Source organism: Artemia franciscana, unplaced genomic scaffold, assembly GCF_032884065.1.
Source record: "Artemia franciscana unplaced genomic scaffold, ASM3288406v1 Scaffold_509, whole genome shotgun sequence".
NCBI classification, from domain to species: Eukaryota; Metazoa; Arthropoda; class Branchiopoda; order Anostraca; family Artemiidae; genus Artemia; species Artemia franciscana.
This window is the reverse complement of record NW_027065491.1, coordinates 396,557-412,013: the sequence shown is the minus strand read 5'-3', so window position 1 is coordinate 412,013 and position 15,457 is coordinate 396,557. Positions and strand designations below refer to the sequence as shown.

Genomic DNA, 15,457 nt, shown 5'->3' with positions numbered 1-15,457 from the left:
TGTACACTTCTCAGTAACAATTACTGTATGTAAACTCAGGTCAAAGTTTGTAACTTGCAGCCCCTCCCACAGGGACTGCGGGGTGGTAAGTCGTCCCCAAAGACATAGTTATTAGGTTTTTCGACTATGGTGAATAAAATGGCTATCTCAGAATTTAGATCCGGTGACTTTGGGGAAAGAATGAGCGTGGGAGGGGGCCTAGGTACCCTCCAGTTTTTTGATCACTTAAGAAGGGCAATAGAACTTTTAATTTCTATTCCACATTTCCGTAGATAGAGGTTTGAAACTTCTACAATTACGTTCTCTGATATGCTGAATCTAATGGTGTGATTTTCGTTAAGATCGTATGACTTTTAGGGGGTGTTTCGCCCTATTTTCTAAAATGAGGCAAATTCTCTCAGTCTCGTAACTTTTGATGGTCAAGACTGATCTTGATGAAACTTATATATTTAAAATCAGCATTAAAATGCGATTCTTTTGATGTAACTATTGGTATCAAAATTCCATTTTTTAGAATTTCGACTACTACTGAGCCGAGTCGCTCCTTACTACAGTTCGTTACCACGAACTGTTTGATTACTTCCCAGTAGTTCTGCTTAATGTCATTATTTCCATTTTTTCTTCCAATTTGACAGATAAATACATACGAATCGAAATAAAATTTGTTAAGCGCATCATTCATGTTGGTGTAAAGCTTAAATTGCTATTTAACTTTATTTTTTCTCGTTTTTATGTAATATAGCTCTACTTTTCTATGAAAAACTTCTTTATTGGTAAAATTTTAAAAATTATTTTTTTCAAAAACAAAACGGATGCTGTCTTGTCACTGCGAATCTGAACATTTAAAAATACAATTTGCCCTCCTCTCAACTAAAGGCTTACATAAAATTAATATACCAAAAACCAAATGGATGTTGTCTTGTCACTGATAATATTTTAGCATCTATTCCCAAGTTTTTTCAATAATTTTTTTTTATCGCTCTAGTCTATTCTTTTAATTTCTACGTATCAATTGGGCTGAACATGGGACCAGTAGGCTGGGTAGGGGTGGGATATATTAACAACCAACTGGAATAGCATATCGGAAAAAAACACAAGAATAGGAATTGATTAGTATGTCAACTTCCCACTATATCAATTATGAATTATCGCCTTCATTTACCGGAATTGCAGTTGATATGCCGTATCTCCCTATGTCCGTCCATTGTTGTTGCCTTTCGTGTGTCGGTATTTGTACATGTGTGGGATGTACAGTTGTGGGTGTTGAGCCCCTTTAATATGCAATTTTTTCTGTTTTTATATCTCATTTATTTCAGCCTTTACTTGTTCTCTCCGAGCCTTTAATCTCTCAAAATAAAAATTTTGGATATGTTTTGAGTAAGGGACCTCAAAAGCAGTGATGGATCCAGGGGGGCGAGGTGTATACATCCCCCCTTGAAGAGGTGGTGGATTTGTGGTTGGGACCGTTTGCTCTGGTTTGGGTTGGGACGAAAGTTATTTTTTTTTATTGGTTTTTAATAGTTGAGGTTTTAAAAAGCTTTTTATTATTAAGAATGTTTCTTTCTCCAAAAAAGTTTGAGACAAGGTTTAGTCACTTTGTGCGGTCTCTGTTAGATTTTACTAATTTCGCATACCACCGAAAAGTATTTAATTATATTTAGGTTTATCAAAGGAATCTGTCTGTATTACCACAAAAGCCAACTGGGAGGTGAAAATCTGCATTCTGTATTAACAAGTAGGGGAAATTTAAAATTCTAACTTCCTTAGGCTGTCAAAATGATATTTCAGGATTGTGCTGTCACAACGTGGCTGAAAAGCAAAATATTCACTTCTTTTTTATTTAAAAAATTTGTTTTCCAGTCTTGCTATAACACTAAGGTGAAGAAATTTATACCATTACTTTTTTTGGCTGTTTTTTTTTCGTTTTTTTTGGGGTTTGCTTTTTTGTAAAGCAGGTTTTTTTTTTTTTCAACAATGTTGTTTTTTAGGGGATTTGTATAATAGAAAGTAAATGTAGTAGAATTGCAAAAATTATTAATTTGAGTTTTGGATTTTGGTGAAGAAATAGTTGCCACTTTACTGCCTATTTTCATCTAATTAAAGCTCTGCATTATATGACATATCACCTCCTCTGTTCATCCTAAAACATTAAAATAAAGGCAAAACTCTTTAGAACTTTAATAAAAGTTCGTATAAGTATACACTTAGAACTAAGTATATGAGTCGAAATACTCCTTCCAAGGTCGGAGTAATCATTTAAGAAAAATAAATTTTCGAAAAATTTTTTATAAAAGAAGGTAAATAACTACGTGTTAATTCTTTTTATCTAAAATGAATCCTTATTTTGAATCAGAAGAATGGTATTGATTTTTTTCCCAAACATTTACTAATAAAATGTTAATAAAATGTTTCTTGCGCACTTTCATTGGAAAGAGACTGATTTCTAATGGTTTTTATTGCACTTGGTATTTACCAAGTGACAGCGATTGCAAATTCTGTCGGTCAGTTGGTCCCGGTTATGCTAGTTTAGTTACATCCAGATAAGCTAGGACGATGAAATTTGGTAGGCGTATCTGGGACCAGACCAGATCAAATTAAAATAGTCGTTTTCCCGATTCGACCATCTGAGGGTGGGGAATGGGAGACGGTTATTTCGGAAAAATTAGAAAAATGAGATATTTTTAACTCACGAACGGGTTATCAGATCTTAATGAAATTTGAGATTTAGAAGGATATCGTGTCTCAGAGCTCCTATTTTAAATACCGACCGGATCTGGTGGCATTGGGGGGGGGGGTAGGATGGGGAAACTTAAAATCTTGGAAAACGCTTAGAGTAGAGGGATCGGGATGGAACTTCGTGGAAAAAACATACACAAGTTCTAGATACGTGATTGACATAACCGGAACGGTTTCTCTCTCTTTGGGAGAGTTGAGGGGAGGGTTAATTCTGATAAATGAGAAAAAATGAGTTTTTTTTTAACTTACGAAGGAGTTATTGGATCTTAATAAAATTTCATATTCAGAAGGATCTCGTTACTCAGATCTCTTATTTTAAATCCTGGTTGGATCCAATGTCATTGGGGGTAGTTGGGGGGGGGACCGGAAATCTTGGAAAACGCTTAGGCTGGAGAGATCAGTATGAGACTTAGAGGGAAGAATAAGCACAAGTCCTAGATACTTGATTGACACAACCTGACTGAATCCACTCTCTTTGGGGGAGATGGAGCGGGTGTTAACTCGGAAAAATTAAAACTCATGTTTGAAAGCTCTTATTTTAAATCGCGGCTTTCATCTGGCGGCATTAGTTAGCGGCATTAATCTGGTGACTTTAGGGGAAGTCGGAGGGGGAAGCCGGAAATCTTTGAAAACGTTTATAGTGGAGAGATTGAGATGGAACTTATAAAATATCGTAGATACGTGATTGACACAACCCGACTGGATCCGCTCTCTTTAGGGAAGTTAGGGGGGGGGGGTCCAGTACTTTGGCGAGTTCAGTGCTTCTGGACGTGCTAGGACGATGAAAATTGGTAGACGTGTCAGGGACCTGCACAAATTGCCTTGATAAAGTCGTTTTCCCCGATTTGGCCAATTGTGGGTGGGGGGGGGGGGCTAAAGGGAGAGGAAACGTTTAGAAAAACAATGAGGTATTTTTAACTTACGAGTGGGTGATCGGATATTAATGAATTGTGATATTTAAAAGGACCTCGTGTCTACGAGCTCTTATTTTGAATCCCGACCGGCATCAAGCCTCTGATTTTCCTTTTAAATTAATCTATTGATTCTTAAAATTTTGCTAGAGCTCATGCCATATGAGCTCTTGGCTCTTTCGACCTCGTCACAAGTGCCATATGAGCTCTTAGCCCTTGTTAAAATCATGGTGGTAATCCCCTCCGTGAAAAATTGTCCAACAAAAGGGTATTTTTCAGCAAAGGTTTTTTTTATGGGGGGGGGGGGGGTACAAAAGAAACTTAAAATTGCATCAGAAATGTGAAATTGATATGTACTCCCTTATGATTTCTGAGTATATTTCAGGTCTACGCTGTTATTCTGAAAGTTAAGAAAAACATTAAACCCCAAATGATCAGAATTTATTCCGTACAGGAGGGGTATTGCCCTATCCTTATCCACACCTCCCTTCAAGTTAAAAAAAACTTAGGAATGCACTTGTTAGATCTGAAATTGAGAGTTCTAGTCCTTTTTATGAAGTCATAAGGGATTGGAGACCAACTAGCTGCGTGGAGGTGATATATTGCGGGGGGGGGGGAGGGGTATTTTTCCTTGTTTTTTTTCTCGGGGGAAATTCTCGCGGGGTGTATTTCGCGGGGGGGGGGGGTATTTAACGCTGGCCGCCAAAAAAGGACAAGGAAAGATAAAGAATGACCGCGTATATCTTTAGATGCGTCAATTAAGGCATGCTTGATACCGATAAAAACCAGAAGAGAACAGAAACGTCTAACAATAAGAAAAGAGGCAATTGCAACTAATCAAGTGAAGAAAATAAGGGGACAATCATAATTGCTCGTCAATAAAACTAAAAGTAACTAAAATCTAACCTGCATTAGGCTGGACTCTTTGTTTCCTGGATGGGGTTGGAGTATCTTTAATACATTTGGTATGCTTTTTTTGTGGGGGGGGGGATTGTTTTTGGTTTTCTTTTAAAAAAATATTTTTTCTAGTTTTTTTTATCTCTTCTTGTACACTTCTTGCTGTTCCATTTTTCTGGTTTCGTATTGCTTTCGTTTTTATTGTTTTGTTGTGCTAATATAAATGAATGAATAAATCTTAAAACGAGCTCAGTAAAAATTGAATATGCACATCGAACTTAAAACAAACAAAAATATTTTACTGTTGTAGCATAAATGAATCCCAAATTGAACAGAAACTAAATAAACAATCATAGTAAACAAACATACAATATTCACTAACATAAGTGAACAAATAAGCCTTAAAACGAATAAGCCTTTAATTAAATATGCGAATCAAGATTGAAGCGATCATAGATCAGTTCAAATAGGAGTATGGGTACTGCCTCCATCCCTAATATCAAAATCCTAAAACCTTCTGCGTCATTGAAAAAAAAAAAAATAAGTTGCTGTAAAATAAAATTTTGAACTGATTGGCTTTTCAGCAGTTGTAATCACTATATATCAGTTATTTAGTTTAACCTTATTTCTTCCTAAGACCGTTCACGAGAAATTTAGTTTCACTACAAACAAGAATTTTGCTGCTACTTCCTTTCCTACCTTTAAAAATCTAAAGCCTACTGCGTCATTGGAATAAAGTTTAGAATAAAGTTTTGGGTACATCCTATGCTACATCATACTGCTTTATAGAAGAGCAGGAACGAGCTAGTTTTTGAAAATCTATTTTGGTGGACAGTTATCTTGCCTCTTAATCATATTTTAGTGTGATAATTTTTATTTATAGGGTTCTTGCGTTAATAGACCTGAAGGGCCAAACAATTATGACGAAGTATTACAATCAGACATATGGAATTGCTGTAAATCTATACACCGATCAAATCTACTTTTGAATTAGATCGAGCGAAAAAGAAGGTAAGTCTTAAAGCCCAATCACAGTGATATATCACCAATTCTCACTTTAAGATAACTAGATTTATAGAATTTACGATTGACAAAAATATTCTAATGGATGCCAGTTAAAGGTCAGTGTTGATAAAATCTCATATTGACCGGACCTTTTGGGTTTTTGTTTTAAAATCTACTGTTATCAAAAATGTTTGGATAACTTAATACAGAGAATAGTCAAAACTGAAATATTAAGAGAAATAACAAATTTCAGGAACATTTTCTGAAATTTCTATGACTTTCATAGATACTGTGGATCTTCCCTTTGAGCAGTTGTATTTAGAAGGTGCTGGGAAATCAATTGACAGTTTGCTTCCCAAACAGTTTCTCTTATTTGTGAAGTCTTGGACACATTTGACAAAAAAAGCCCGAAACTTGAAGAATCCACTTGAGGAGAAATTGCGCAAGTCATCAAAGTGACTTTCATTCATCATTGCCCTTACACATTTCAAAACTTTCAATCATCATTTATTATTACTCTTTTGGACAAACAACAAACATTCAGAGCAGGTTTAATAAGAGCCGATATTTTTTTTATACTGTATACAATAGATATGTGCTTCGTAAGAGTCCTGGTCTTTGTTTTCACATAATTAATAGGCGTTTTGTATAACGTTTTGTCAACACTGCTTATATGCTCGGGGTCTCTTAAATCGTTTTCATCATATGCGTCATTAATCTGTAACCAATTTTTTTTCTAGTCAAAAATATTTAATCATATTCTCTTGGTGGTCAACCTTTCCCATGTCCTTGCAGTCCTTAATGTGTTGTTGAATACATTTTCCTTGAGCCGTATCACTACTCTTTGTTGCTGAACTCCTGTCATTTACACAGTCTCTGTTTTAACCAATGCCTATTTGCATACCATTCTTCATTTTTTCCTGCTTATCAATGTCAAAATTCACTTTGGTTTCAATTTTTCTGACACCTTTGTTTTAAAGGGGGTTCAGTAACCATTCTTGTTGATTTTAATTCATAGTCTCTAGAACACTTGATATTACTTCTTTGAACCTTGGGCCTTTTGCACAAATATGTGATCTCCTGTCTTAGTATTCGGTGCCACGAATACCTCTTGTCTTCTTTTTTGACCCATAATCTGATTTGAAATTACAAATGAAATTAAAAAGACACATAATTTACTGTCATGATAACTATATGGACAGGTCTTCTCAGAAGTATCCAAAATCAAAGTAAAGAGCGATGTGGGCACAAGGTATTATTGTTTTTTTTTCTATTCTAGACCCGGGCACTTCGTGTCGAAGGAGTTGTTGTAGGAACTTCGATAAGTGCTCATTTGACTCGAAATTCATTTGTCCAGTTCAGTTTAGTTTTCAGTTCAGTTTGTCTATTAACAAAAAACAAATCACACACTGTAAACTAACTACACCCTAAGAGAGCACTGCCCGTAACGGGTGACAGTATTCATTTATTCATCAAGAAAAAAAAATATAAGGTAAGGAGTAATCGGAGTAATCCTTACGAAGGAGTAATTGGATTTTCATGAAACTTCATATTTGTAAGTACCTTGTAACTCAGATCTCTTATTTTAAATCTCAACCGGATCCAGCGTAATTGGGGGGCAGTTGGGGGGGGACCAGAAATCTTAGAAAATACTTAAAGCGGTGAGATCAGGATGAAACTTGATGGGAAGAATAAAAACCTGTCTAAGATACGTGACTGATATAACCGGACCGGATCTTCTGTCTTTGGTGGAGTTGGGGGGGGGGGGTAATTTTGAAAATTGAGGTATTTGTAACTTCCGAAAGGGTGATCAGAGCATAATGAAACTTGATATTTAGAAGGATCTTGTGCTTTAAAGCTCTAATTTTAAATTCCGACCAGAATCTGTGACATTGGGGGGAGTAGGAGGGGAAACCGAATTCTTGGAAAACGTGGAGATTGGGGTATTTTTATCTTACGAATAGGTGATCGGATCTTAATGTAATTTGATATTTAGAAGGAATTCATGTCTCAGAGCTCTTATTTGAAATCCCGACCAGATCTTTCGACATTGGGGGGAGTTGGAGGGGGAAACCTTGGAAAACACTTGGAGTGGAGGAATCGGGATGAAGCTTGGTGGATAGAATAAGCAAATGTCCTTGATACGTGATTGACGTAACCGTACTGTATTCGCTCTCTTTGGGGGAGTTGGGGGGAGGGGTTCAGTGATTTGGCGAGTTTGGTGCTTCTGGACGTGCTAGGACGATGAAAATTGGTAGGCGTGTCAGGGAGCTGCACAAATTGACTTGATAAAGTCGTTTTCCCGGATTCGACCATCTGGGGGGCTAAAGGGAGAGGAAAAATTAGAAAAAATTAGGTATTGATAACTTACGAGTGGGTGATCGGATATTAATGAATTTTGATATTTAGAAGGACATCGTGACTCAGAGCTCTTATTTTAAATCCTGACCGGCATTAAGCCTCTGATTTTCCTTTGAAATCAATCTATTGATTCGTAGAATTTTGTTAGAGCTCATACCATATGATCTCTTGGCTCTTAGCTCTTCTTGCCTCGTCACAAGTGCCATATGAGCTCTTAGCTCTTGTTGTAACTAGTTGCGATTCATGTCTAGTATTATGCTGGTGAATTTCATCGTTCCTTCAAGAAACCGACATAAACGGCTCAGGTGCGGTATATTTGCTTACTTTATATAAAGTTTCGACAATGTTTTTTTTATGGCACTTGGTATTAATCAAGTGACATATAGCGATCGCAAATTCTGTCGGTCTGTCTGTCGGTCGGTCCGTCGGTCTAGGCACTTCCAGGTAAGCTAGGACGACAAAATTTGGCAGGCATATCAGGGACCGGACCAGGTTCGTTTTTGCGATTTGACCATCGGAGGGAGAGTGGGGGGCCGGTTAATTCGGAAAAAATAAAAAAAATGAAGTATTTTTAACTTACGGAAAGGTCATGGGATATTAATGAAATTTTATGTTTAGAAGGATATTGTGTCTCAGAGCTCTTATTTTAAATCCCGATCAGATCTGATGACATTTGTGGGAGTTGGAGGGGGGCCTAAAATCTTGGAAACGCTTAGAGTGGAGGGATCGGGATGAAACTTGGTGGGAAAAATGAGCGTAAGTTCTAGATACGCTATTGACGTAACTGAAACGGATCTGCTCTGTTTGGTGGATTTGGGGGGGAGGGGGATGGTTAATTCTAAAAATTAGAAAAAGTGATGTGTTTTTAACTTACGAAGGGGAGATCGGATCTTGGTGAAATTTGAAGTTTGGAAGGATATCGTGTCTCAGAGCTCTTATTTTAAATCCCGACTGGATCCGGTGGTATTTGGGGGAATTAAAGGGGGGAACCTAAAATCTTTGAAACCGCTTAGAGTGGAAGGATTGGCAGGAAACTTGGTTGGAAAAATAAGCACAAGTCCTAGATACGTGATTGATATAACTGGAACGGATCCACTCTCTTTGGGGTAGTTGGGAGGAGGGTTAATTCTGAAAAATTAGAAAAAAATGAAGTATTTTTAGCTTACGAATAGGTGATCGGATCTCAATGAAATTTGATATTTAGAAGGATATCGTGTCTCAGAGCTCTTTTTTAAATCCTGACCGGATCCGGTGACATTGGGAGGAGTTGAGAGGGGGGGAACCTAAAATCTCGGAAAACACTTAAGAGTGGAGGGATCGGGATGAAACTCGGTAATAAATATAAGCATAAGTCCTAAATACGTGATTGACATAATCGGAACGGATCTGCTCTATTTGGGGGAGTTGGGGGAGGTTAATTTCGAAAATAATAGAAATAATGACGAATTTTTAACTTACGAAGGAGTGATCGGATTTTAATGAAATTTCATATTTAGAAGGACCTCGTAACTCAGACCTCTATTTTAAATCCTGACCGGATTCAGCATCACTGGGAGGGGAGCAATTGGGGGGGGGGAGGAACCGATAATCTTGGAAAATACTTAAAGCGGAGGGATCAGGATGGAACTGGATGTGAAGAATAAAAACAAGTCCAAGATACGCGACTGACATAATCGAACCGGATCCGCTCTCTTTGGTCGGGGTGGGGTGGGGGGGCGTTGTGGGGGGGATAATTCAGAAAAATTGGAATAAATGAGGTATTTGTAACTTACGAACGGGTGACCAGATCTTAATGAAATTTGATATTTAGAAGGATCTTGTGCTTTAGAGCTCTCATTTTAAATTCCGACCAGATCTTGTGACATTGGGGGAGTTGGAAGGAGAAACCGGAATTCTTGGAAAACGTGAAAGTTAGGGTGTCTTTATCTTACAAATAGGTGATCGGATCTTAATGAAACATGATATATAGAAGGATCTTATGTCTCAGATGCTCCATTTCCGACTCGAATCTGATCCGGGGACATAGGGGGTTGGAAGGTGAAACAGAAATCTCGGAGAAAGCTTGGAGTGGACAGATGGGGATGAAACTTGATGGGAAGAATAAACACAAGTTCTAGATACGTGATTGACATAATTGGAACGGGTCTGTTCTCTTTGGAGGAGCTAGAAGGGGGGTTAATTTGAAAAAATTAGAAAAACCGAGGTATTTTTAACTTAAGAACGGGTGACCAGATCTTACTGAAATTTGAGATGTAGATGGAAATCATGACTCAGAGCTCTTATTTCAAATCCCGACCAGATCTTTGACATTTGGGGGAGTTGGATGGGGAAATCGGAAATCTTGGAAAACGCTTAGGGTGGAGGAATCGGGACGAAACTTGGTGGGTAGAATAAGCATATGTTGTAGATTCGTGATTAACGTAACCGTACTGGTTTCGCTCTCTTTGGGGGAGTTAGAGGGTGGGGCTCGGTGGTTTGGCGAGTTTGGTGCTTCTGGACGTGCTAGGATGATGTAAATTGGTAGGTGTGTCAGGGAACTGCACAAATTGACTTGATAAAGTTGTTTTCCCCGATTCGACCATCTGGGGGTCTGAAGGGAGAGGAAAATTAGAAAAAATTAGGTATTTATAACTCATGAGTGGGTGATCGGATCTCAATGAATTTTCATATTTAGAAGGGCATCGTGGCTCAAAGCTCTTCTTTGAAATCCCAACCTGCATTAAGCCTCTGATTTTCCTTTTAAATCAATCTATTGATTCATAGAATTTTGCTAGAGCTCATACCATAAATAGATAGATAGATAAGTGTATTTCAAAAAACCCGTGGGCCATATACACAAAAATATAAATAGATAACAAGCAAGCAAGGAAATTAACAACAGTACGAACACGCAAAAAAAAAAGAATTCAACGTAAAAAGTACCTAATCTAACTACAAAAGAAATTAATCATATAAAACTTTTTCTTCTTATTAAAGATTTATCTACATATACTCCCACTCGAAATATTGTGGTTGGGTTACTATTTTGTAGAATACCCGGAAGCATCAAATTAACCCCATGCAAATAAATTTCCCGTAAATCCAAGAGCACCGGGCATTTCTGGAGAAAATGATCCAAGTCTTCATCATCATCTTTACAAAGGGGACAAACATACCGCCTATCAGGACCAACTATCATTTTATTTTTGTCGAATGTTTTTTGCCTGTTCTGGATTGGAAGACAATTTGCCCTAAGCTGAATCCAACGACGTAGAATCATAGCCGGTAAGTTAAATTTAAAATAAATTTCCTCCCCAAAACTAGGTTTTGCCTGATTATAATGTTGCAGGGTTGTAGAATCAAAAACCAGCCCTTGCCAATGCTGAATTTCCTGACTCTCTAATATAAATCGTACCTGGCTTTCTAAATTTGTTGGTACATCACGAGAGCAAAGACCATTATTCCATAAATAAGGCATTCCTACTTTTTCTAGTAATGATTTAATTTGGGATGGCCACGAGGTTTTTAAGCCACATTTCAACATATCTTCATATGCCGCTCTCACTAGTCTATCTTCATTACTCTTAGTTAACTTCAACCAGAATCTAAGCATTAAAATATACCTACGTAGCTTTAAAGAAAACAGGCCCATATCACCTTTCAGAATCTGTGAATGAGTTGTCTGATGTAGACCAAACACTCTTTTATAATACTGGAGCTGAAGGGACTCCAGTTGCTGCACCGTTTCTCCACCCCATATCTCTGCTCCATATTCTATCACGGGTAAAATTTTTGTGTTAAATATTCTTTTATGCATTTTTAGGTTTTTGATCCCCATTATCGTCGGGTTTCTAAATATAGCTGACATGGCCACCCTACCTCTCTTAATTATTTCATCAACATGACTCCTTAGGCTTCCATTATCCGATAAGATAAAGCCTAAATATTTTATTCTTTTACTTATAAATAGTTCCTTATTATTAAATTTAAATGTATATTTTTCATCTGAGTTCTTGGCTCTTCCGGCCTCGTCACAAGTGCCATATCAGCTCTTAGCTCTTGTTTTTTCAAATATTGATCTACTGATTGATCACTGTCTTTTTGAAGTGATTGAACCTAACGAGTCAGTCTTGTTAATAATCAATAGCCTAGAATCTATTTTATCCATCTATCTAATTATATTTTCACAGTTTGTTTGACATTTTTTAGATTAAAGTTGTAGCAATCATAAGAATCAAAATTAATATCATAAATTTGACACATAAAATGTAGGTTGACATTACTATTTTGGCATTTTTGACATTAACCGTTGACATTACCGTTTTGTTGACATTACTATTTTGACAAAAAAAAAGAATTTCTCTTGGAATTTCACATGAAACTTCTCTTAAATTACAGCTTTTCTTATTGTCAGGGCTTTTTATAAGAAATACATGCACTTCTAGAAATAAATGGCTTTTGCCAAAAAAATGCTGTTGTTTTTTTTTACAAAAAAGCTGCATGACGTTTGGAAAAAACAAGGAATTATAATCTAGAAATCGAGGGTGATTTTAAGCATTTGTGAAATAAAGAATGGTTAAAATAAAATTATATGTTTCGACTGGGATCTCCACCAATCTACAGTAAAAAAACAACCAAAAATCGAACAAAAAAACAAACATTTGAAGCAAACTCTATTTTGCGGAAAATCTTTTCCGTAAGAAAATTTCGCTGGAAAACCCCGCCCCTTCACCGGAAATTCCCTTTGGGACCCTCCTCTCTATGGACTTTTCCATCTGCGGAAAATCACCGAAGGAAATTTTGACATTAACTTATTTCTTCAAATCTTTTCTTTGGGTTTTGTGGTTGGGGTTTGAGCTCCATTATTGGATTGAGAAACAGAATATTTTAGTTGATTTACTTGTTGATTTGAAATTAGGGATTTTGGCCAATCATTCATGTGAGCTTTCGAAAGACTCCTCGATAAAGAAGAATGTACAAAAATTAATGGTTGGGTTTCCTTTCTGATTAAAGTAAATAGAAAATTACACTAAAATGCTAAATGAATATTTTGCAAAAGTAAGATCCAAATTATCGCAAATATCTTCTATTCTATCTGTTACATCATCCCTCTGTTTTTCTCTCTATTCCTAGCCCCCTCTACACCTCGTTCCTCTTTCATTTACCACCTCTATTAGTAAACATATTTCTTAACCTCTTACTTGGCGCTCCTCTCTTCGTTCTGCTCAATGCTGTCATATTCCCTTTGATAAAGATAAGTCTAGTTTTATGTTATCTTTTAAAGTTGTCAAAGATTTTTTTTGCATCTGGTTTTATATTCATAGCTGTCAACTATTTTATTCAGTCTGAGAAATCACTCTTTATTAAAATAAATCGCAGTCTTTAAATTGTGATAATGTACATCTTAGCTTCACATATCTCAGTCCATTGGGTCAATTATAAGATCTTCAAAGAAAAAATCCTTACCGTATAATTTACAAGACATTTTAAAGTTTATTTTTTCAGTCACGGTTCTCGTGGGAGTAAGGTCCACAGAGTCATTCACTTACGCACAAAGTTTCAGAGACACGGATGGATACTATACTCCTTTTATTTGTGGGATTCAGAATGATCCCATCAAGAAAAAAGGCTCTGTAAAAAAAAAAAAAAAAAAAAAAAAAAAAAAAAAAAAAAAAAAAAAAAAAAAAAAAAAAAAAAAAAAAAAATTATGACTCAGTGAAATTTATTTTTAAAATATTGAATTCAAAATTAATGTATCATGAAGTATTACTAAACCTGCAATTGTACAATTTTAGTAAAAATTATATTTTGAAATAATTTGACTTTCAAAATAAAACACTACTGCTAGCTTTCAAAATAAAACATATTGCCCTGACAGTGTACTCCCTTCTCCTGATTAACTCATTTATTGCTTTAATAACATATTTTCCTGCTATTTTTTTTTCATTGTTTAATCCGTTCTAATACTGCTTATGTTAATTAGCCTCGAATATATCCAGTTTAAAATTAGTGACTGTGATGAATATTCGCGAAAAAGCACTTTCAAATGTTAAAAATTTGAATAATAATCCTACATGGAGTGTAGCTCTTGTGTATGTAATACTTTTCATTTGATTCATTTTTCAGGGTAAATATTTTACCTATGATAAACTTAAATTTCCACTTTTTGTTGTGTCTGATTTTTGCAAGCAGAAACCCCTATGCTCCACAGACAAAAGATAGATAGATGAAAAGTCTTGCTAAAATATGGAACAGTTACAAGTGGAACAGTAGGGTGAGGCATACCACCATTTAGCAACGTCCACACTTTTCTCTTTGATATTGCATTTGATTCCACATTTTTGTCTTAAAAATCAATAAATATGTAGAATTAAAAAGGAAAAAATATGGCTCAACATATGAAGAGGGATACAAGTTTTGATTGTTTTGCTTTTCGTCTGATCCCTTGTAAAAAAACAGATAAATGTTTTGTATTTAAGCCAAAGTTATATTTAATTATTCCAGTTTAATTTTATTAGAGTTAAAATTGATTGGAGAGTTACAGGCGCCCATGCCCTCTTTCTCGCAGATAGTCCATGTGTCATATAACCATGCCTCTTGGGCTTACACAGCCCCCCAGAGAGTGGGGGATAGGGCTGCCATTTTGGCCTGGGGGCCTATAGTTATTATGGAAGAGGTGATAATGCTAACTTTGGAGGATGATCGTTTGATTGATCTTTTAAAAGTCTAGTTTTCTTTTTAAGAGTCAAAAGTGATTGGAGGGCAATAGGCCCCTGAAGCTTGGGGGACAATGGTTGTAAGTTTTGCCCCAGGGGTGTATAAGGTTATTTTATAAGGGGTGGTGATATATACGCTGGAAGAGGCTGATTTGATATTAAAAGTTTTGTTTGTTAAATCGATTAAAGTGCAGCTAGCCCCTCTAGCATCCTTTCCCCCAAATATATCTGATCAGAATTTTGAGATAATGTTTTGTTAAAAATAGTCCACTTGTCATATAACACTGCCTCTGTGGTTTACACTGGCCCCCAAAGCTTACGCAAAGGGGCTATAAATTTTGGCCCTGGGGGTATATTTGGTTATTTTAGAAGGGTTGGTCATATCAACTTTGAAGGAGGCTTGTTTCATAAGAAATCGAAAGTTCTAGTTTCCCTATCTTATGAGTTAAACGTCCTAGAAGAGCAACAGCCCCTCCATGCCCTCTTTTTCCCAAGTATATCAAATAGAAATTTTGAGACAGCAGCGTTGTTCAAAATAATCCCTGTGACATATAAAAATGCTCCTGGAGCTGACAATGCTACCGATCTAGGGGGCAAGAGTTTTAAATTGTGACCTTGGGGCATATAAGGTTATTTTCGATGGGTTGGTCATATCAACGCTGATAGAGGCTCGTTTGATTTGAAATTTTTAGTTTTATTTTTAAGAGTCAAAAGTTATCAGAAGGCAACTAGCCCTCCTAACGCCCTTTCCCCCGAAATGTATCTTGCCAAAATTTTGAGAAATCTCTGAGGTTGACATAGTCCCCTAAGATTTGGGAAAGGGCTCTAAGTTTTGTCCTGGGGCATATAAGG

The 15,457-nt window shown here is 36.4% G+C and overlaps 1 long non-coding RNA gene across 6 annotated transcripts in view; it reads left to right on the top strand.

Moving 5' to 3' along the window:
* The window catches only part of LOC136043370 (uncharacterized), a 156,308-nt gene that overhangs the window by 12,258 nt on the left and 128,593 nt on the right, over window positions 1-15,457 (top strand). For all 6 annotated transcript variants that reach the window (XR_010621597.1, XR_010621596.1, XR_010621593.1 and 3 more), the window contains exon 3: window positions 5,428-5,555. This is a non-coding gene — a long non-coding RNA (uncharacterized LOC136043370). The remainder of the gene's footprint in view (window positions 1-5,427; window positions 5,556-15,457) is intronic.